The following is a 19,954-nucleotide window of genomic DNA, read 5'->3' on the forward strand; positions in this document are numbered from 1 at the left end:
AAAAGTTCATGGTTACACAGAGTTTGTGTGTTGGTCCGTTATACTTCCGGATGGCAATGTTGTGAACTTCTTGGCCAAGTGCATTCTATCTATAACGAACCAACACACAAAACTCTGTGTAATCATGAACTTTTATAATCGGGATAATTCAGTTAAGTGAGAATTACTCATAAACAAAGATGGCAAAAAAACAATAACAAAGACCCGAGTTACGTCACCTTCATTCTATCTATAGAAAGTAGGCGTTTGGCTAAGAAGCTCACAACATTGCCATCCAGAAATATAACGGACCAACACACACAACTATGTGTAACCATGAACGTTTATAGTCTGGTTAATACAGTTTAGTTAGAATTACTCATCAACGCGGATGGCAAAAAGCAATAACAAAGACCAATGTGACGTCATCTTCGATCTATCTATAGATAGTATGCAGATGACGTCACACAGGTCTTTGTTATTGTTTTTTGCCATCCGCGTTTATGAGTAATGCTCACTGAACTGAATTAACCCGACTATAAACGTCCATGGATACACACAGTTTTGTGTGTTGGTCCGTTATACTTCCGGATGGCAATGTTGTGAACTCCTTGGCCAAGTGCATTCTATCTATAGTTAGATAGTATGCGCTTGGCTAAGAAGTTCACATTGACATCCGGAAGTATAACGGACCAACACACACAACTATGTGTAACCATGAACGTTTAGTGAGAAGTACTCATAAACGTGGATTGCAAAAAAAACAATAACAAAGACCCGAGTAACGTCAACTTCATTCTTTTCTATCTATAGATAGTTCGAAGATGACGTCACTCAGGTCTTTGTTATTGTTTTTGCCATCCGCGTTTTTGAGTAATGCTCACTGAACTGTATTAATATGACTATAAACGTCCATGGATACACACAGTTTTGTGTGTTGGTCCGTTATACTTCCGGATGGCAATGTTATGAGCTTCTTTGCCAAGCGCATAATATCTATAGATCGCTCCCATTGTACCAGGAATGTACAGGTAGCAGACACCCTTTGTAAGACGGGTTCTATGGAAGCCATCCACTCGCCCTCATTACATCAATAAGTGCGGAAAGATGTATGCAATCCCACGTGGTGTCACTCCGCCCTGGAACGAAACTTGAAGACGGCTTCAGAATCGTTCACAGATGACGCAAAGGTTGTTTTGCTGACTGAATCATAGTGTAAATGTTACTGCTCAAAGCTCGAAGAAATAAATAATAACGTGAAGTTGAATGTAAGCTTCAATTTAATTACAAAAACAGATCAAATGAACGTTTCGGGTTTCCCCTTTATCAACAAAACAGGATGAATGAAACACCACACTGACTCATAGGACATACCATTGGATTCAATAGTCTGATGTCACGTCGTCCAGCAACGGCGTCCATCGTGGTTCTGAACAAAGAAAATCGGTACTTTTTATTCTTCATGCTGGCTAGAACTTTTCATATGTCTTGTGATCAGAATGTGTAAAAGTCATGATCAGATTTATAATGGGTTTTTTTTTCCTCTGGATACGCTTTTATGCTCGTCGGAGAAATATTTCATAAGGGCGTCCGCCATTGTTCCTATAGTTTAGAGCCAGTTACTAAGTTATCATGTGTCATTGCGAGGAAAGTGACGTTACGACTGGTGAAGCGTACTGATGCTGAGTCATTAGCTAAAATACTCACACAGTTGATATAGTTTAGTGAGAATTACTCATAAACATGGATGGCAAAAGACAATAACAAAGACCCGGGTGACTTCAACTTCATTCTATCTATAGCCTGATTGAGTGAATCTGGTGAGATCTAAGCGCAAAAGTAACGGTCGAAAAACAATAGAGGGAACAAAGACAACGTCATAACAGCTCTTTATTATCATTTTTGAACAGCCTTTTAATGATTTGTTCTGATTAGATTGTGTCAATCTGACGTTTATAGATAGTATGCGCTTGGCGAAGAAGCTCGTAACATTGCCATCCGGAAGTATAACGGACCAACACACAAAACGGTATGTATTCATGAACGTTTATAGTCGGGTTAATACAGTTCAGTGAGCATTACTCATAAACGCGGATGGCAAAAAAACAATAACAAAGACCTGAGTGACGTCATCTTCGAACTATCTATAAACGTTAAGGGTTACACATAATTCCGTGTGTTGGTATGTTTAATTTGGCTAGCGGATGTTGTGAGTAATTTACCTAACCGCGTAGCATCAAAACAAAGATCAGAGTAATGTCAACGGGCATGATCTATAAAATTACATTTCCATGTGCTCGTGGTCATTGGTCACATTGGAATATGAGCTTAAAGTGACCCACATAGTGAAAAGTGTTTGAAATATCTAATATCACGATTGGTCATTTTGTTCAGCTTGACACATGGGTATGTTTACAAACTTTCATAAAGAAACCAAAGTGTTTACATTTGTTAAGAAATATCCAATCGTTGGACAGCAACAAATCATGTGATTGATGACTTGGTTGGACAAAAACATGAATATAGATCGCCCCCATTCTATTGTTTCTCAACAAGTTTGTAAGCAACCGGTTATATTTGTCCGAGCGGGCTTGATAGTGTCTCACAAATTCCGCGTTTTGATTGGTCAAAGGTCCACTAGTTGTGACCGAACGATACAACCTGATATTCTGTCGGATTTAAGTACATGTAGATATCCAAAATTTAATCCAAAGCTAAAATGATAAAAAATATGGAATTTTAATCTTTTACAATGTAAGAAACTATCGTTCCTCAGTAGGTCCCAGGTTTGATATTTTTTGCCAAGATGTGAGTAATCATTTAAATCGATCGATGTTTGAAGGACGAGTTTTCTGGCCATATTTTAAGTACTTGTCTTTCAAGGAAATTAAGGCATTTACCCGGTTTAACTCACTCAACCGACTATATCCGTAGTTTACCCGGGTTATTTTTACCCCATGCATATTTATTACATTTTTCTGAGACAAATTATAGGCGTAGTATCAAAGCTATTGTTTTTAGTTTTTACATGTTAATGGTAGTTGAATAAAACTATCCATGCACATTCTCATTTTAAATACATTTTTTCCAATTTTGAAAAGTAGCAAAAATCTCTAGGATTAAGTGAGTTATATTATAATTATAGTTTTGTTCTAGCTCAGCATACAAAATCTAAGGGGTTTTTTTTCGATTACGGAAAGATCAAGGCATACCATAACCCAGCTTAAATGCCATTATTCTTTACTTTCATCGCAAACGAATACAGCTACGATTGAATGTGAGTTACTACTATATTTTATTTTCCATAATGTAAATCGAACCGACTTTTTTTATATTAAGAGAAAATAATTAGAGGGCGAAGGAACTCGGTAAATAATCGAGATAAAGAGCAGTTCTACACTACTTCAGTTACGTATAGTATCGAAAGAACTTTACATCTCAATCTGTTTTTGCGCTTGGCTGAGAAACTCACAACATTGCCATCCGGAAGTATAATGGACCAACACACAATACGCTCTGTAACCATGAAATTTTATAGCCTGGATATTACAGGTTAGTGAGAATTACTCATAAACGTGGATGGCAAAAAAAAACAAACAAATAATATATTTAATTGAGCTTTTTTTAATAGCGCAAGATCCACTAAATGTGCTCAAAGCGCTTTACAACAAAGACCTGAGTGACGTCAACTTCGTTCTGTATATAAGAGGAATGTGTTTGTAACCGATTCCGTGTTGGTCTTAGCTGTGCCCAATATATTTAATGCTATTATAAGGACAACTTAAACGTAAATAACATTTCCTCTCAATGCTTGATGGTTTGTGCGACTATTTGGTCTTGTGGTATGACACTCGCTTTCGGATCGGAAGAACCTGGGTTTGAGTCTTGCTCGGCGCATGGTTGAGTTCTTGGAAACGTCTCTTTAATCACATTCTCTCACCGTACCAAGGTGTAAAATGAATACCTGGCCGTTAACGTTAACAGCGTTATTATCTCTGTCGAAAAAAATTGTAATATCGCCTAAAAGGCGACATGTCTCGTTCTACATGTTACGTGTTCAGCGACCGATTATAAAGCGCTTTGAGCCCGTTTAGTGGATATTGCGCTATATAAAAGCTCAAGTTGTTTTGGGTTTTTTACTATGGGTAAACGAAAATCACAATTCAGTGCCTCTGAAATGGTTTATCGTTGTGTATCGACAACCCCATCTCTCTGACCAAAAGAAAAGCATCAATCATTGGTCACTTCAAAATATTCTCTCGACGACAGCCACTGATGACTCATATTATTATAGATACCCTTATCCTGTAGGCTCCGCAACAAAAGCTCAAAGGGGTCGATCGTTGCCAAATGCTTCAGTAAATCATGAAGAATCCGGATAGATAGTCGAAACTAGAAACAAGCGACAATGGATGTGTCATAGTCTTACTCAGATGAACACTCGGATCGGACTCATTTCAGATCAATACAGATAGAGATGAGTTCTCTATTCAGATCGTGATAATGTAGATGTGGCATTTAGAAAGCACCAACTGCCCCTGACTCCATATCAACAAGCGGAAGACGATATGAATACAGGAAGTGGCAGACATACATCTGTATTCCATACTCACTTTTTGTTTATATATATATAAGATGGGGAATGAGCTGGAGGAAGGAGAACAGAATGAGGTGAGAAGAGATAAATATATAAAATATGAAATAATAATGTTTTATATATATATATATATATATATATATATATATATATATATATATATATATATGCTGTGCGCTTGGCTAAGAAACTCACATCATTGCCATCCGGAAGTATGAAGGACCAACACACAATACTATGTATAATCTTGAACGTGTATAGTCTGGTTAATACAGTTTAGTGAGAATTACTCAAAAACGCGGATGGCAAAAAAGATAAACGAATACCTGAGTGACGTCATCTTTATTCAATTTATAGAGAGTATGAAGTTGACGTCACTTGGGTCTTTGTTCTTGTTTTTTGCCATCCGCGTTTATGAGTAATTCTCACTAAACTGTACTAACAAGACTATAAACGTTCAAAGTTACAAATAGTTTTGTGTGTTGATAATATACCTTTGGCTAAGAAGCTAACAAAATTGCGATCCGGAAATATAACGGACCAACACACAAATAATGCGTAACCATGGACTTTTATAGTCTAGATAATACAGTTTAGTGAAAATAGGATTCAATAGTCTGATGTCACGGCGGCCATCTTGGTTCTAAACAAAGAAAATCATTACTTTTTATTCTTCATGCTGGCTAGCATTTTTCATATGCCTTGTGATCAGAATGTGTAAAAGTCAAAACATGATCAAATTTATGGGGTTTTTTTTCCCTCTGGATACGCTTTTATGCTCGCCGGAGAAATATTTCAAACGGGCGTCCGCCATTGTTCCGATAGTTTAGAGCCAGTGTTACTAAGTTACCATGCGTCATTAGGAAGGAAGTGACGTTACGACTGTTGAAGAGTATTACTCATAAACGCGGATGGCAAAAACAATAACAAGGACCCGAGTGACGTCAACTTCATTCTATCTAGAGAATTTAGTGAGAACGTTCCACAACGTTGCGATATAAATACAATAAGTGACGTCAACGTTCACGGCTTCATTCTCTACTCGACAGATTCAAGTTGCTACCCCATCAATGTAGACCCATCATTTACTCAGTAACTGAGTCGAATATTAGACATAGCGGAAAGTACCCTACGATAGACATTCGTTTTTAATTGATTGATATTAATTGAGCTTTATATCCGCTAAAAGGGGTCCCAACAGCAACATCTAACATGTAGAACGGGAATGACGCCTGTGAGGTGATATTACAATTTTTCGGACAAAGACAACGCTGTTAAAGGCCAGGTACTCACTTTACACCTGAGTACGGTGAGAGAATGTGAGTAAAGAGCCTAGTCCAAGGACTCAACTATGCGCCGAGGCTCGAACCCAGGACCCTCCGATCCGAAAGCGAGTGTCATACCACTAGACCACATAGCCGCGTTCCATATATATGGGATTCCAATCAATTGCCTTTGTCTCAGGTATATGATAACAATTATCGGACAAAAAAAATAACAGGGTGTAGCTACTACTTCGGTCCCATCGGTCGAATACAACGTGTACATATTATTTGCAAGTCTGATATCCGAACTCAATCATGTTCTTGATTTAACATTGTTGTAATGGACAAGATTTTGGCCAGTTTTAATAATTATAAAATAATAAATAAATCAATAAATAATAAAATTTCCTTTATTCATCCCCAAGGGGAAATTTGTCTTTAGGGTCTGTTCCAAGGGAAGACTGGAATAACCCAGGCGTCAGCCGCAGAGCAGCGCCGCAAAGTGAGCTAGGGCGAGGTTACTTGCACAAGGCCACACAACGCAGCGGCGGATGATTGAACTCGGTACCTTTATTAGATTAGATTATTGCAATTCCCTTCTCATTGGCTGTCAAAGTAGATTAATTCATCAACTACAAAAGAATTCAAAATAAAGCGGCTAGACTTATAAAATTAACGAAACAAAAGAGATCATGTAACACCAGTTCTCCAGGAATTGCACTGGCTTCCTGTAAAGTATAGGATAGAGTTTAAAATATTGTGCTATGTTTTCAGATGTCTGGATGGATTGGCACCTGAATATTTGCAGGAACTGATTAGAAAATATGAACCCACTCGAAATTTAAGATCATCTCAGTCCCAACTTCTAAAAGTTACCACCTCAAAATCCACTTTCGGTGAAAAAGCCTTTTCATTCATAGCTCCACGCCTATGGAACGCACTCAGTCCTCGGACAAAGTCCTGTGGAAATTTATCATATTTCAGGAAATGTCTGAAGACTGAGTTGTTCCGCAAGGCTTATTTTTCATAAAATAGATGTTGCTTAGATTTTGTATTTTGTATGCATGCTTATTATGTATCATGTAGTGTCGTGATTTTTAATTTGTTGTTTTTAAACACTTTTATTTTTATTATGTAAAGCGCCGCAGAGCACGATTAACGTGGATGTTTAGGCGCTATATAAATTCATTATTTACTATTTACTACTTTCGGGCAGGAAGCAAAGACCGTACCACTGAGCCACGCTGCCCTTGAGAATGTTTCCATCACAACAATGAGCCCATGGGTTACCATACCTGCAAATAAGTACAAGTTGGTCTAATGGATCAATAATAAGAGTACTGAAGCAGTTCTTTAATTAATGGTAAGAATAAGCCACGGAACATCAGCTCACCCAGGGGGCATCACCTGTCTATTTTGCATAATGATCAGCCTGTTATCCTCTGCACGCCCAGGGCATATAATGCAATAAGGAACTACAAGTGGATTATTTTACCTTCTTATCAAAACTCCATCATTGGTATTCGCCTCGAGCATGGCTCAGAAGTCAATGGCCGCTATGATGACTTACACTTCAGCTCTCTCTAACAAAGCACTTTTTAAAAGATATTGGCCAAAAAAATTTAACTCACTCAACTGTCGATCGATTAAAATGACTCTTAAAATGTCAAAAGTCTCAAACTGGAGACTTCAAAGAAGTCACAGACGCTTATGACAAGTTGTGGACAACTTAAATCCGTCGATGTTTGAAGTCTTTAATTTTCTGGCCAAAGTTTATTTTAAAATTGTTATTTCTGAGAGTTTGCCAGATTTCTTTAATTCAGAAAAGTGAGTGGAGCAAGCACTTATGTTTGTAACAACAAGATATGAAGTGAGTAGAAAAGTGCCAGAAGACAATAGAGAATAAAAATTTTTTTCGCGGCGGTGGTGGGGTTTGAACCTGCGACCTTATTGGTACGACAACTCCGCCTGGCAGGTGAGAGCGTGGCTCTACCGTGTGAGCTATCCACGAACACAAAAATATTCGTTTCAAACCCAAAGTCATTTCTAGATCCCTCTCTCACCCACTTCTTGAGATCGCCGATTCGTTCGCCACCATCGCGAAGTAATTTTGACCAGCAGTTAAGCTTAATAGCCAATATTCTCATCACAAACATATAACATAGAAACGATTGAGACATTGAGTATGCTCCGGTGTATGGGGTGAATTTTTAATTCAGAAAAGTGAGTGGAGCAGGCACTTATGTTGGTAACAACAAGATATGAAGTGAGTAGAAAAGTGCCAGAAGACAATAGAGAATAAAAAAAATTTTCGCGGCGGTGGTGGGGTTTGAACCTGCGACCTTATTGGTACGACAACTCCGCCTGGCAGATGAGAGCGTGGCTCTACCGTGTGAGCTATCCACAAACACAAAAATATTCGTTTCAAACCCAAAGTCATTTCTAGATCCCTCTCTCACCCACTTCTTGAGATCGCCGATTCGTTCGCCATCATCGCGAAGTAATTTTGACCAGCAGTTAAGCTTAATAGCCAATATTCTCATCACAAACATATAACATAGAAACGATTGAGACATTGAGTATGCTCCGGTGTATGGGGTGAATTTTTAATTCAGAAAAGTGAGTGGAGCAGGCACTTATGTTGGTAACAACAAGATATGAAGTGAGTAGAAAAGTGCCAGAAGACAATAGAGAATAAAAAATTTTTTCCGGCGGTGGTGGGGTTTGAACCTGCGACCTTATTGGTACGACAACTCCGCCTGGCAGGTGAGAGCGTGGCTCTACCGTGTGAGCTATCCACGAACACAAAAATATTCGTTTCAAACCCAAAGTCATTTCTAGATCCCTCTCTCACCCACTTCTTGAGATCGCCGATTCGTTCGCCACCATCGCGAAGTAATTTTGACCAGCAGTTAAGCTTAATAGCCAATATTCTCAACACAAACATATAACATAGAAACGATTAAGACATTGAGTATGCTCCGGTGTATGGGGTGAATTTTTAATTCAGAAAAGTGAGTGGAGCAGGCACTTATGTTGGATAGCTCACACGGTAGAGCCACACTCTCACCTGCCAGGCGGAGTTGTCGTACCAATAAGGTCGCAGGTTCAAACCCCACCACCGCCGCGAAAAAAATTTTTATTCTCTATTGTCTTCTGGCACTTTTCTACTCACTTCATATCTTGTTGTTACCAGATTTCTTTAGCTGCTGTTGCCAAATGTTATTCTAGATGCTGATAAGAGATGGAGACAGACAGAGACCTAAGGCACTATCATACAATCATAACCACTCATAGAGGAAATGATTCTTTTATATATATATATATATGTGACCAATCCTCTCAAATCAGTATGATGACAGGATGGACCTAATGCTTTGAACCCGAATTTTAAGCTAAACTTTTGAAATTTCAGTTAAAATAAATGCCTTTATTAATTTAGAAGAGTTGTGCCTCTCAAATATTGAACGAAATTAATGTAACTCACTTTGTAGTTGTTTAAAATAGACATTTTCAGTGATTAGTTCTCACTAAATTATATCAATCAGATTACCGATGCTATGCGCTTGGTTAAATTACTCACTATACAGAAAAAAATATTTATAAGCTTAAACGTTTATAGATAGTATGCGCTTGGCTGAGAAGCTTTAAACATTGCCATCCGGAAGTATAACGGACTAACACACAGAACTGTGTGTAACCTTGACCGTTTATAGTCTGGTTAATACAGTTTAGTGATATTTACTCAAAACAACGTATGGCAAAATCAATAATAAAGCCCTGAGTGACGTCATCTTCGTTATATCTATAGATAGAATGAAGATGACGTCACTCAGGTCTTTGTTATTGTTATTTGCCATCTGCGTTTATGGGTAATTCTCAATAAACCGTATTAAATAAACTATATACTTTTAAGGTTACACATATTTTTGTGCGTTGGTTTGCTATACGTCCGGGTGGCAATGTTGTGAGTTTCTTAGCCAAACGCGCACTGTCTTTTGGGTCTATTCCAAGGGAAGACCGGAATAACTCAGGCGTCAGCCGCAGTGCAGCGCCGCAAAGTGAGCTAGGGCGAGGCGACTTGCTCAAGGCCACACAACGCTGCGGATAATCGAACTCGGTACCTTTTGAGTACGAACAAAGACCATACCGCTGAGCCACGCTGTCACTGTGTGCCATCACGATCGTTAAATTCTCATAGTGTCATCGTCTCCATCATTCATCACTAATCTTATTATCATCATCATCGTCATCATCATCATCATCATCATCATCATCATCATCATCATCATCATCATCATCATCATCATCACCATCATCATCACCATCATCATCATCATCATCATCATCAATCAATATCAACATCAGCATCGTTGCACCACATGCTATGTTTATTATGACACATATGTAAACAGCCTTCATCTAATTAACTGTTGATCCAATAAATAAATTGGATGTGTATGTGTCTGTGTGTGTGTCTGTGTGTGTGTGTGTGTATGTGTGTGTACAACATGAAAACAATTTTTGTACCGAAGTTTTGCGTATAGATAGAATGCGCTTGGCCAAGGAGTTCACAACATTGCCATCCGGAAGTATAACGGACCAACACACAAACTCTGTGTAACCATGAACTTTTATAGTCTGGTTAATACAGTTTAGTGAGAACAACTCACAAACGCGGATGGCAAAAACAATAACAAAGGCCTGAGTGACGTCATATGCATACTATCTATAGATAGAATGCGCTTGGCCAAGGAGTTCACAACATTGCCATCCGGAAGTATAACGGACCAACACACAAACTCTGTGTAACCATGAACTTTTATAGTCCGGTTAATAAAGTTTAGTGAGAACAACTCACAAACGCGGATGGCAAAAACAATAACAAAGGCCTGAGTGACGTCATCTGCATACTATCTAGAGATAGTATGCGCTTGGCTAAGAAGCTCATAATATTGCCATCCGGAAGTATAACGGACCAACACACAAAACTGTGTGTATCCATGAACGTTTATAGCCAGGTTAATACAGTTCAGTGAGCATTACTCATAAACGCGGATGGCAAAAAACAATAACAAAGACCTGAGTGACGTCATCTTCGAACTATCTATATGCTAAGAATGTGAATTGTGTGTGTGTGTGTGTGTGTATCTTTATGTGTGTGTGTGCGTGTGTGTGTGTGCGTGTGGGTGTGCGTGTGTGTGTGTGTGTACAACATGAAAATTAATTTTGTACCGAAGTTTTGCGCGTATGCTATGAATGTGAATTGTGTGTGTGAGTGTGTGTATCTGTATGTGTGTGTGTGTGCGTGTGTGTGTGTATGTGGGGGTGTGCTTGCGTATGTTTTTAGATAGAACGAAGATGACGTCACTCTGGTCTTAGTTATTGCTTTCTGCAATCCATGTTTATGAGTTATTCTCATTAAACTGTATCAACCAGACTATAGATAGAATGAAGTTGACGTCAATCGAGTCTTTGTTATTGTTTTTGCCATCCGCGTTTTATGAGTAATTTTCACTGGACTATAGATAGAATGCGCTTGGCCAAGGAGTTCACAACATTGCCATCCGGAAGTATAACGGACCAACACACAAACTCTGTGTAACCATGAACTTTTATAGTCTGGTTAATACAGTTTAGTGAGAACAACTCACAAACGCGGATGGCAAAAACAATAACAAAGGCCTGAGTGACGTCACCTGCATACTATCTATATAAACCAGTCTATAAAATTTCATGGATACACATAGTTTTATCCGGAAGTATAACGGACGAACACACAAAACTATGTGTAACTATGAACTTTAAAAGTCTGGTTAATACATTTAATAATAATAATAAATGGCATTTATATAGCGCTTTACCCCGTTGTCACAGGCTCTAAGCGCTTTACAGTGATATAAAACAAAACATATTACAGTGAGACAAGTGTGAAGGAAACGTGATACGAATTCAATTTAACAACAACAAAATATGAAAATAATATTGCAACATTATGACGTAAAAAGATAAAACTTTAAGCGAGATTTGAACGTTGTCAACGAATCCGAGCATCTCACGTGTGACGGGAGAGAGTTCCAAAAATGGGGGACCGAAAATTGAAAAGACTGTTTACCTATTTTACGCAATGGCTTTTGTTTTTGTTTTGTTTTTAAGGGTTTTACGGCGCTTGCAACACATTAAGGTCATATAAGCGCCAGTAAAAAGGAAGAAAATGGGATAGTAAAAAGTTCTAGAATTACAATTAAAGCACAAAAGAAAAGGTAAGACAAAGGGGAATTGGTTCAAATAGGGAACAGATGTAGATTCCAAGAGCACACCATCAAAGTACTTAGTTTGAGATCACCTAAAAGTCTCATCCAGACACAAGCACAGGTCCCAACTAAGAGGAACACACTCAAATGTTTATAAATCATATAATATAATATGTAAACTAAAGATAATATAATTCATAACAGAGAGATGATTTACAAGGAAAAAAATATCATCTCCCAAAACTATAACTATACATTCGACTGTTTCCCTCTCAACCAATGACTCCGACCAAGGTCAGGACAAAACCAAGCAATCTCATTGCAAGACAAAGACAGAAAGCAATTGGAAAACAGATAAGAGGGGATAGAAGACACAGCAAGTACCTCCCTGCCCGCTATGGGAGGTAGGAACCCCACCCAGACGCAATGGCTTAGGTTTGACAAGGATTGATTGGTCATTGCTTGACCTCAAGTTTCTATTGGGGACATATATGTTTAGAAGGTCTTTAATATAGGAGGGACTGTTCGTGCTCAGGGATTTGTAGACAACAGTACAAATCTTATAGCAGGTTCAAACCCCACCACCGCCGCGAAAAAAATTGTTATTCTCTATTGTCTTCTGGCACTTTTCTACTCACTTCATATCTTGTTGTTACCAACATAAGTGCCTGCTCCACTCACTTTTCTGAATTAAAAATTCACCCCATACACCGGAGCATACTCAATGTCTCAATCGTTTCTATGTTATATGTTTGTGATGAGAAAATTGGCTATTAAGCTTAACTGCTGGTCAAAATTATTTCGCGATGGTGGTGAACGAATCGGCGATCTCAAGAAGTGGGTGAGAGAGGGATCTAGAAATGACTTTGGGTTTGAAACGAATATTTTGTGTTCGTGGATAGCTCACACGGTAGAGCCACGCTCTCACCTGCCAGGCGGAGTTGTCGTACCAATAAGGTCGCAGGTTCAAACCCCACCACCGCCGCGAAAAAAATTGTTATTCTCTATTGTCTTCTGGCACTTTTCTACTCACTTCATATCTTGTTGTTACCAACATAAGTGCCTGCTCCACTCACTTTTCTGAATTAAAAATTCACCCCATACACCGGAGCATACTCAATGTCTCAATCGTTTCTATGTTATATGTTTGTGATGAGAAAATTGGCTATTAAGCTTAACTGCTGGTCAAAATTATTTCGCGATGGTGGTGAACGAATCGGCGATCTCAAGAAGTGGGTGAGAGAGGGATCTAGAAATGACTTTGGGTTTGAAACGAATATTTTGTGTTCGTGGATAGCTCACACGGTAGAGCCACGCTCTCACCTGCCAGGCGGAGTTGTCGTACCAATAAGGTCGCAGGTTCAAACCCCACCACCGCCGCGAAAAAAATTGTTATTCTCTATTGTCTTCTGGCACTTTTCTACTCACTTCATATCTTGTTGTTACCAACATAAGTGCCTGCTCCACTCACTTTTCTGAATTAAAAATTCACCCCATACACCGGAGCATACTCAATGTCTCAATCGTTTCTATGTTATATGTTTGTGATGAGAAAATTGGCTATTAAGCTTAACTGCTGGTCAAAATTATTTCGCGATGGTGGTGAACGAATCGGCGATCTCAAGAAGTGGGTGAGAGAGGGATCTAGAAATGACTTTGGGTTTGAAACGAATATTTTGTGTTCGTGGATAGCTCACACGGTAGAGCCACGCTCTCACCTGCCAGGCGGAGTTGTCGTACCAATAAGGTCGCAGGTTCAAACCCCACCACCGCCGCGAAAAAAATTGTTATTCTCTATTGTCTTCTGGCACTTTTCTACTCACTTCATATCTTGTTGTTACCAACATAAGTGCCTGCTCCACTCACTTTTCTGAATTAAAAATTCACCCCATACACCGGAGCATACTCAATGTCTCAATCGTTTCTATGTTATATGTTTGTGATGAGAAAATTGGCTATTAAGCTTAACTGCTGGTCAAAATTATTTCGCGATGGTGGTGAACGAATCGGCGATCTCAAGAAGTGGGTGAGAGAGGGATCTAGAAATGACTTTGGGTTTGAAACGAATATTTTGTGTTCGTGGATAGCTCACACGGTAGAGCCACGCTCTCACCTGCCAGGCGGAGTTGTCGTACCAATAAGGTCGCAGGTTCAAACCCCACCACCGCCGCGAAAAAAATTGTTATTCTCTATTGTCTTCTGGCACTTTTCTACTCACTTCATATCTTGTTGTTACCAACATAAGTGCCTGCTCCACTCACTTTTCTGAATTAAAAATTCACCCCATACACCGGAGCATACTCAATGTCTCAATCGTTTCTATGTTATATGTTTGTGATGAGAAAATTGGCTATTAAGCTTAACTGCTGGTCAAAATTATTTCGCGATGGTGGTGAACGAATCGGCGATCTCAAGAAGTGGGTGAGAGAGGGATCTAGAAATGACTTTGGGTTTGAAACGAAATTTTTGTGTTCGTGGATAGCTCACACGGTAGAGCCACGCTCTTACCTGCCAGGCGGAGTTGTCGTACCAATAAGGTCGCAGGTTCAAACCCCACCACCGCCGCGAAAAAAATTGTTATTCTCTATTGTCTTCTGGCACTTTTCTACTCACTTCATATCTTGTTGTTACCAACATAAGTGCCTGCTCCACTCACTTTTCTGAATTAAAAATTCACCCCATACACCGGAGCATACTCAATGTCTCAATCGTTTCTATGTTATATGTTTGTGATGAGAAAATTGGCTATTAAGCTTAACTGCTGGTCAAAATTATTTCGCGATGGTGGTGAACGAATCGGCGATCTCAAGAAGTGGGTGAGAGAGGGATCTAGAAATGACTTTGGGTTTGAAACGAATATTTTGTGTTCGTGGATAGCTCACACGGTAGAGCCACGCTCTCACCTGCCAGGCGGAGTTGTCGTACCAATAAGGTCGCAGGTTCAAACCCCACCACCGCCGCGAAAAAAATTGTTATTCTCTATTGTCTTCTGGCACTTTTCTACTCACTTCATATCTTGTTGTAAATCTTATAGGCAACTCTTTTTTCAACAGGAAGCCAATGTAACTCACGGAGAAGAAGAGTTGCTGACGGGTATTTTTTGTTATTGCGTACAATGAGCCTGGCTGCGTTATTTTGAGCAACCTGAAGTTTGCTAATTTTGTCTTTAGTTAAATTCGCCCAAAGGGAGTTACAATAGTCCAATTTAGATAAAACCAAGGAATTAATTAAAAGTTCTGTTATATGCTTCGGTATTAAATTACGAATTTTGCTTATTTTTTTCATTTCTATGTACATAGATTGTATGGTGTTATTCACGTGGCTTGTCATGGAAAGATCTTTATCAATGATGACGCCAAGGTTTTTTGCTTTATTTGAAAATTCTATTGTGCTATTTCCGAGAGTAATTAGTGATTTATTTGCCTGTTTAAGGATACTCGGTCTTCCACAAATTAAAATCTCAGTTTTACTATCATTTAATTTTAACTTATTGTGGTACATCCAAGATTTAATCTCATTAAAACAGCTCGTAATTCGTTGTATTAAGAACTGTAAATTACTAAGGGGTGCTGAATCATATGTTTGCGTATCATCTGCATAAAAATGATAACTCAGATTGAATCTGGATATCACACTAGAAAGGGGCTGCATATATACAGTAAAAAGGACAGGGCCAAGAACAGAGCCTTGTGGCACTCCAAAATTTAGTAAAACTTGTTCTGACTGAACACCATTCACCACGACAGTCTGCCATCGATCCTGTAAATATGATGTAAACCATTTAAGGGCAATTCCTTTTATGCCGAACGTATTTTCTAGTCTTCTTAACAAAATGTCATGGTCAATGGTGTCAAAGGCAGCTGAAAGATCTAAAAGGCATAATACATTGATATTGTTAGCATCAGCATTACATAACAAGTCATTAAAGATTTTAAGAAGCGCCGTTTCAGTACTGTGTTGATGTTTGTAGGCTGACTGAAAGGGTTGTTCCAAACTGTTGTTCTTAAGATGAGATGTTAATTGTGTAAGAACTACCTTCTCCAAAAGTTTTGACAAAAAAGGTAAATTTGATACAGGATGTTTATTTGTTTTATATATTGTGGTCCAGTGATGGTTTCTTCAGAAGTGGTTTGACGAGGGCACTTTTAAAGCACGATGGAACTTCGCCTGTCAGTATGGATGTATTTATGATTGATGTAATGGATGGTAATAATGTATCGATGGAGCTGGCCAAAAGCTGTGCTGGTAGGGGATCAAGGTCGCAGGATTTAATGGGGCTTTTTTTATCAACTCGTTTATGAAACTAGGTGAAACTGGTTGGAACTTGTCTAAAGGGGTACCACAGAATGTATTTGTATCTATAAATGGTTCATGCCGATCTAGTTCTGAACGAATGTTATGGATTTTGTCTTTTAAAAAGTTGACAAATGTGTCTGGCAAGTCTCTTTGATTGGTTGTAGATGGTAATGAAGTGCATCTTTCACGTCCAAGTAGATCATTGCAGATGTTAAATAATTGTTTACAAGATTTAGAAGTTTCAAATTTTGAAAGAAAATACGTGGTCTTTGCCTTTTTTATTGTTGTCTTCCAGGCACGAAATGCGCTCTTGAATATTTCACGATGAATCATGAGGCCTGATGTTTTCAGCAGTCTTTCTGCTCTCCGACACTTCGTTTTAGCTTCTTTAACGTCCGACGTATACCACGGAGCATACTTGCGGTTGGTGACGGTCCTTGTTTGGAATGGCGCATGTTTGTCAAGCGTTTCAATGAGACAACTATTCCACTGGTCTGGAGAAATAATTGAATTTTTAGTAAGTTTTGTTTCTAAATCGCCTCTGAAATTGTCCAAATTAATGCCTTTAATGTTTCTGGTTGATGTGGTGGTGGTTTCTTGGCATGGTTTTGAAACGTCAAGATTGAAAGAAATGAGGGAGTGGTCCGAAAAGGGGAGATAATCGACGGTGGCGTTGGTTTTTTGGAACTCTGAATTTTCTACAATTACCCAATCTAAAATATGACCAGCAGAGTGGGTTGGCGTTGTTACGATCTGGCACATGTTGTTCTCTGATAATGACTCGTGCAATTTGGCGGTGTCTGTGACGTTGTCGAAGTGAAAATTAAAGTCGCCGAGTATAATTGAATGGCCAGGACGCGTGTGTTGCAAAGTTAGCATCTCGTTGATTTCCTTCCTAACAACAGGTAATTTTATTTTGTTTTTCTTGTTTGCTGGCGGTCGGTAGATGCAGTTGAAGTTGTATCTTGTATTCTGGTGGGATAATCTAAGATCAATGGCCTCCATTGTTTTGCAGCGCATTTCGATGATTTCCACATGTTTACATAATTTTGTTTTATAAAATACGCCAATGCCACCCCCTCGCTGATCTTTCCTTGGATACGATCTAAATTGGTACCCAGGGGGTGTCATAGCTTTTTCAACTGGGTCGTCTCCAGACTGTGAGAGCCATGTCTCTACTATAAATAGAATATTGAAGTTCTTCTCCGTTAATAAATCGTTTAATTCTTCGGTTTTGTTACGGCAGGACTGTGCATTCAGAAGACCAATAACAATGTTATTGTTGTCGTTTGTGAAACTGTTTGTGGTTGGTACAGTTACAAGTGTTGGTGGTGGACGGGGGTTTGTGTGGGGGCGGGGTGGACGACGAGTTGTTACCATTGAGATGTTATGTTGTTTCCGTTTGCCTCCCCGAGGCCTGTACTTATTACTATTATTGTAAAAAATCGGATCACTTGAGCTAAAAATCGCAGCTGGAATGTGACGTTGTTTACGTTTACCGCCTCGAGGCCTGTTGTAAAAATCAGATGTTGAATAAAAGTGTTCACAATTATTAAAATAATGATGGTGGTAAATCACGGCTAAAAATAAGGTGAACAATGTTCGTAAGAGTGCGGCGGCCATTAAGTGACTGTGTAAAAATCTTTTAAAACTTACAGTTTCCATGATAAAATACAGAATTATACAGTAGTCCTTTCTTAAGAATTGATAAAAACTATACAATAAGAAACAGTATGTTTTAACGAGTCCAACGAAGTAAAAATGTCCAGGTATCAATATGTAGAAATCACAAAACAATTAAAATACACCAGAGCACACAACGACACGTCTTGCCTGTTAGGCGTGTTTACAATTTCAGTGAGAATAACTCACAAACGCGGATGGCAAAATATAACAACAAAGGTTTGAGTGACGTCATCTTCGAAATATCTATAGATAGTATGCAGATGACGTCACTCAGGCCTTTGTTATGGTTTTTGCCATCCGCGTTTGTGAGTTGTTCTCACTAAACTGTGTTAACCAGACTATAAAGTCCATGGTTACACAGAGTTTGTGTGTTGGTCCGTTATACTTTCGGATGGCAATGTTGTGAACTCCTTGGCCAAGCGCATTCTATCTATACACGTTCAGGAATATTATCTATGAGCCTGTGTGTAGATACAATATGTTTGTATCCGTTGATATGAATGTTTTTCGTGCCATACCGTGACCTTCGTAAAATTATGGCCTTTACTGACCAAAAAATGACGTCAAAATGCCAGTCTTTTTCCACAAAAGAAAACAAATCGTGAGTTGTATTCAATAGTTCAACCAATGAAATAACTTGTTTCCATGAGCTCTACTAACGACAACTCACAAGGCGGTGCAAAAAAACAAATAATGACGTCAAAATGTCAGTTCTTTTGGATTTCAGTATCAGGCTATAGATAGTATGCAGATGACGTCACTCAGGCCTTTGTTATTGTTTTGCCATCCGCGTTTGTGAGTCGTTCTCACTAAACTGTATTAACCAGACTGTAAAAGTTCATGGTAACACAGAGTTTGTGTGTTGGTCCGTCATACTTCCGGATGGCAATGTTGTGAACTCCTTGGCCAAGCGCATTCTATCTATAACATAAAGATGGCTACGGCCATACCCCAATTTGTTGGAGCATTGTTTACCTCACTTGAACTGCCGTTCGCTGGAAATAAATATCATTGTTATTATTATTATTAGTAGTATTATTATCATTAAGTAAGTAAGTAAGTATTTCAGTCAAACGCATTGCATCAATGGGGGCGATCTATATTCATGTTTCCGTCCAACCAGGTCATCAATCACATGATGTGTTGCTGTCCAACGATTGGATATATCTTAACAATATATCTTAACAAATGTAAACACGCTGCTTTGTTTACAATAAATGTTATAAACATACCCATGTGTCAAACTGAACCAATGGCCAATCGTGATGTTAGATGTTTAAAAAGATGTGAACACTTCTCACTAAGTGGGTCACTTTTTAAAAAAATTAGATCTTTCTTTAATATTCTGAATATGGCTTTCAATGTGAGTGATTTTAAACATAGATATTCATTCTTGGCGTGACCATGATAAAATAATATAGATAGTTCGAAGATGACGTCACTCAGGTCTTTGTTATTGTTTTTTGCCATCCGCGTTTATGAGTAATGCTCACTGAACTGTATTAACCTGACTATAAACGTTCATGGGTATTCACAGTTTTGTGTGTTGGTCCGTTATACTTCCGGATGGCAATGTTATGAGCTTCTTAGCCAAGGGCATACTATCTATAGATCGTTCACATTTTACATCAATGAAGATCAAAGGGCACAATGAAGTTTTGTTTTTTATTAGTTCTTTTTTCTGTGAGTTTCCAACAGGTTAAGACAACATTCCACGGTTCAATTCTTTGAGCAAATGAATCAAAGATTGTGCTTCTCTTGTCTTGAAATAAACCCAGTTTACATACGGCAGCAATACCAGTTTCTACTAGGTAGTTAACATTACACACTTCAATATTATCCCCTCTTTGTTTATCTTCAATGTGGAATGGAATTAC

General features: G+C 38.7%; 3 protein-coding genes across 3 annotated transcripts in view; 1 reads left to right on the forward strand and 2 right to left on the reverse strand.

The window, feature by feature from the left end:
- LOC144970012 (cap-specific mRNA (nucleoside-2'-O-)-methyltransferase 1-like) overlaps positions 1-9,009 on the reverse strand; it is a 425,811-nt gene extending 416,802 nt beyond the window's left edge. Inside the window, exon 1 of the mRNA XM_078909181.1 lies at positions 8,912-9,009. The gene's annotated coding sequence lies outside the window, so the exon portion shown is untranslated. The remainder of the gene's footprint in view (positions 1-8,911) is intronic.
- The window catches only part of LOC144970019 (muscarinic acetylcholine receptor M5-like), a 286,770-nt gene that overhangs the window by 255,326 nt on the left and 11,490 nt on the right, over positions 1-19,954 (reverse strand). The window lies entirely within an intron of this gene.
- The window catches only part of LOC144963408 (uncharacterized), an 85,044-nt gene that overhangs the window by 42,103 nt on the left and 22,987 nt on the right, over positions 1-19,954 (forward strand). The gene's annotated exons all lie outside the window — the stretch shown is intronic.

Source organism: Berghia stephanieae, chromosome 1 (assembly GCF_034508935.2).
Source record: "Berghia stephanieae isolate SIO BIC M18660-M18661 chromosome 1, UCSD_Bste_1.3, whole genome shotgun sequence".
NCBI classification, from domain to species: domain Eukaryota; kingdom Metazoa; phylum Mollusca; class Gastropoda; order Nudibranchia; family Aeolidiidae; genus Berghia; species Berghia stephanieae.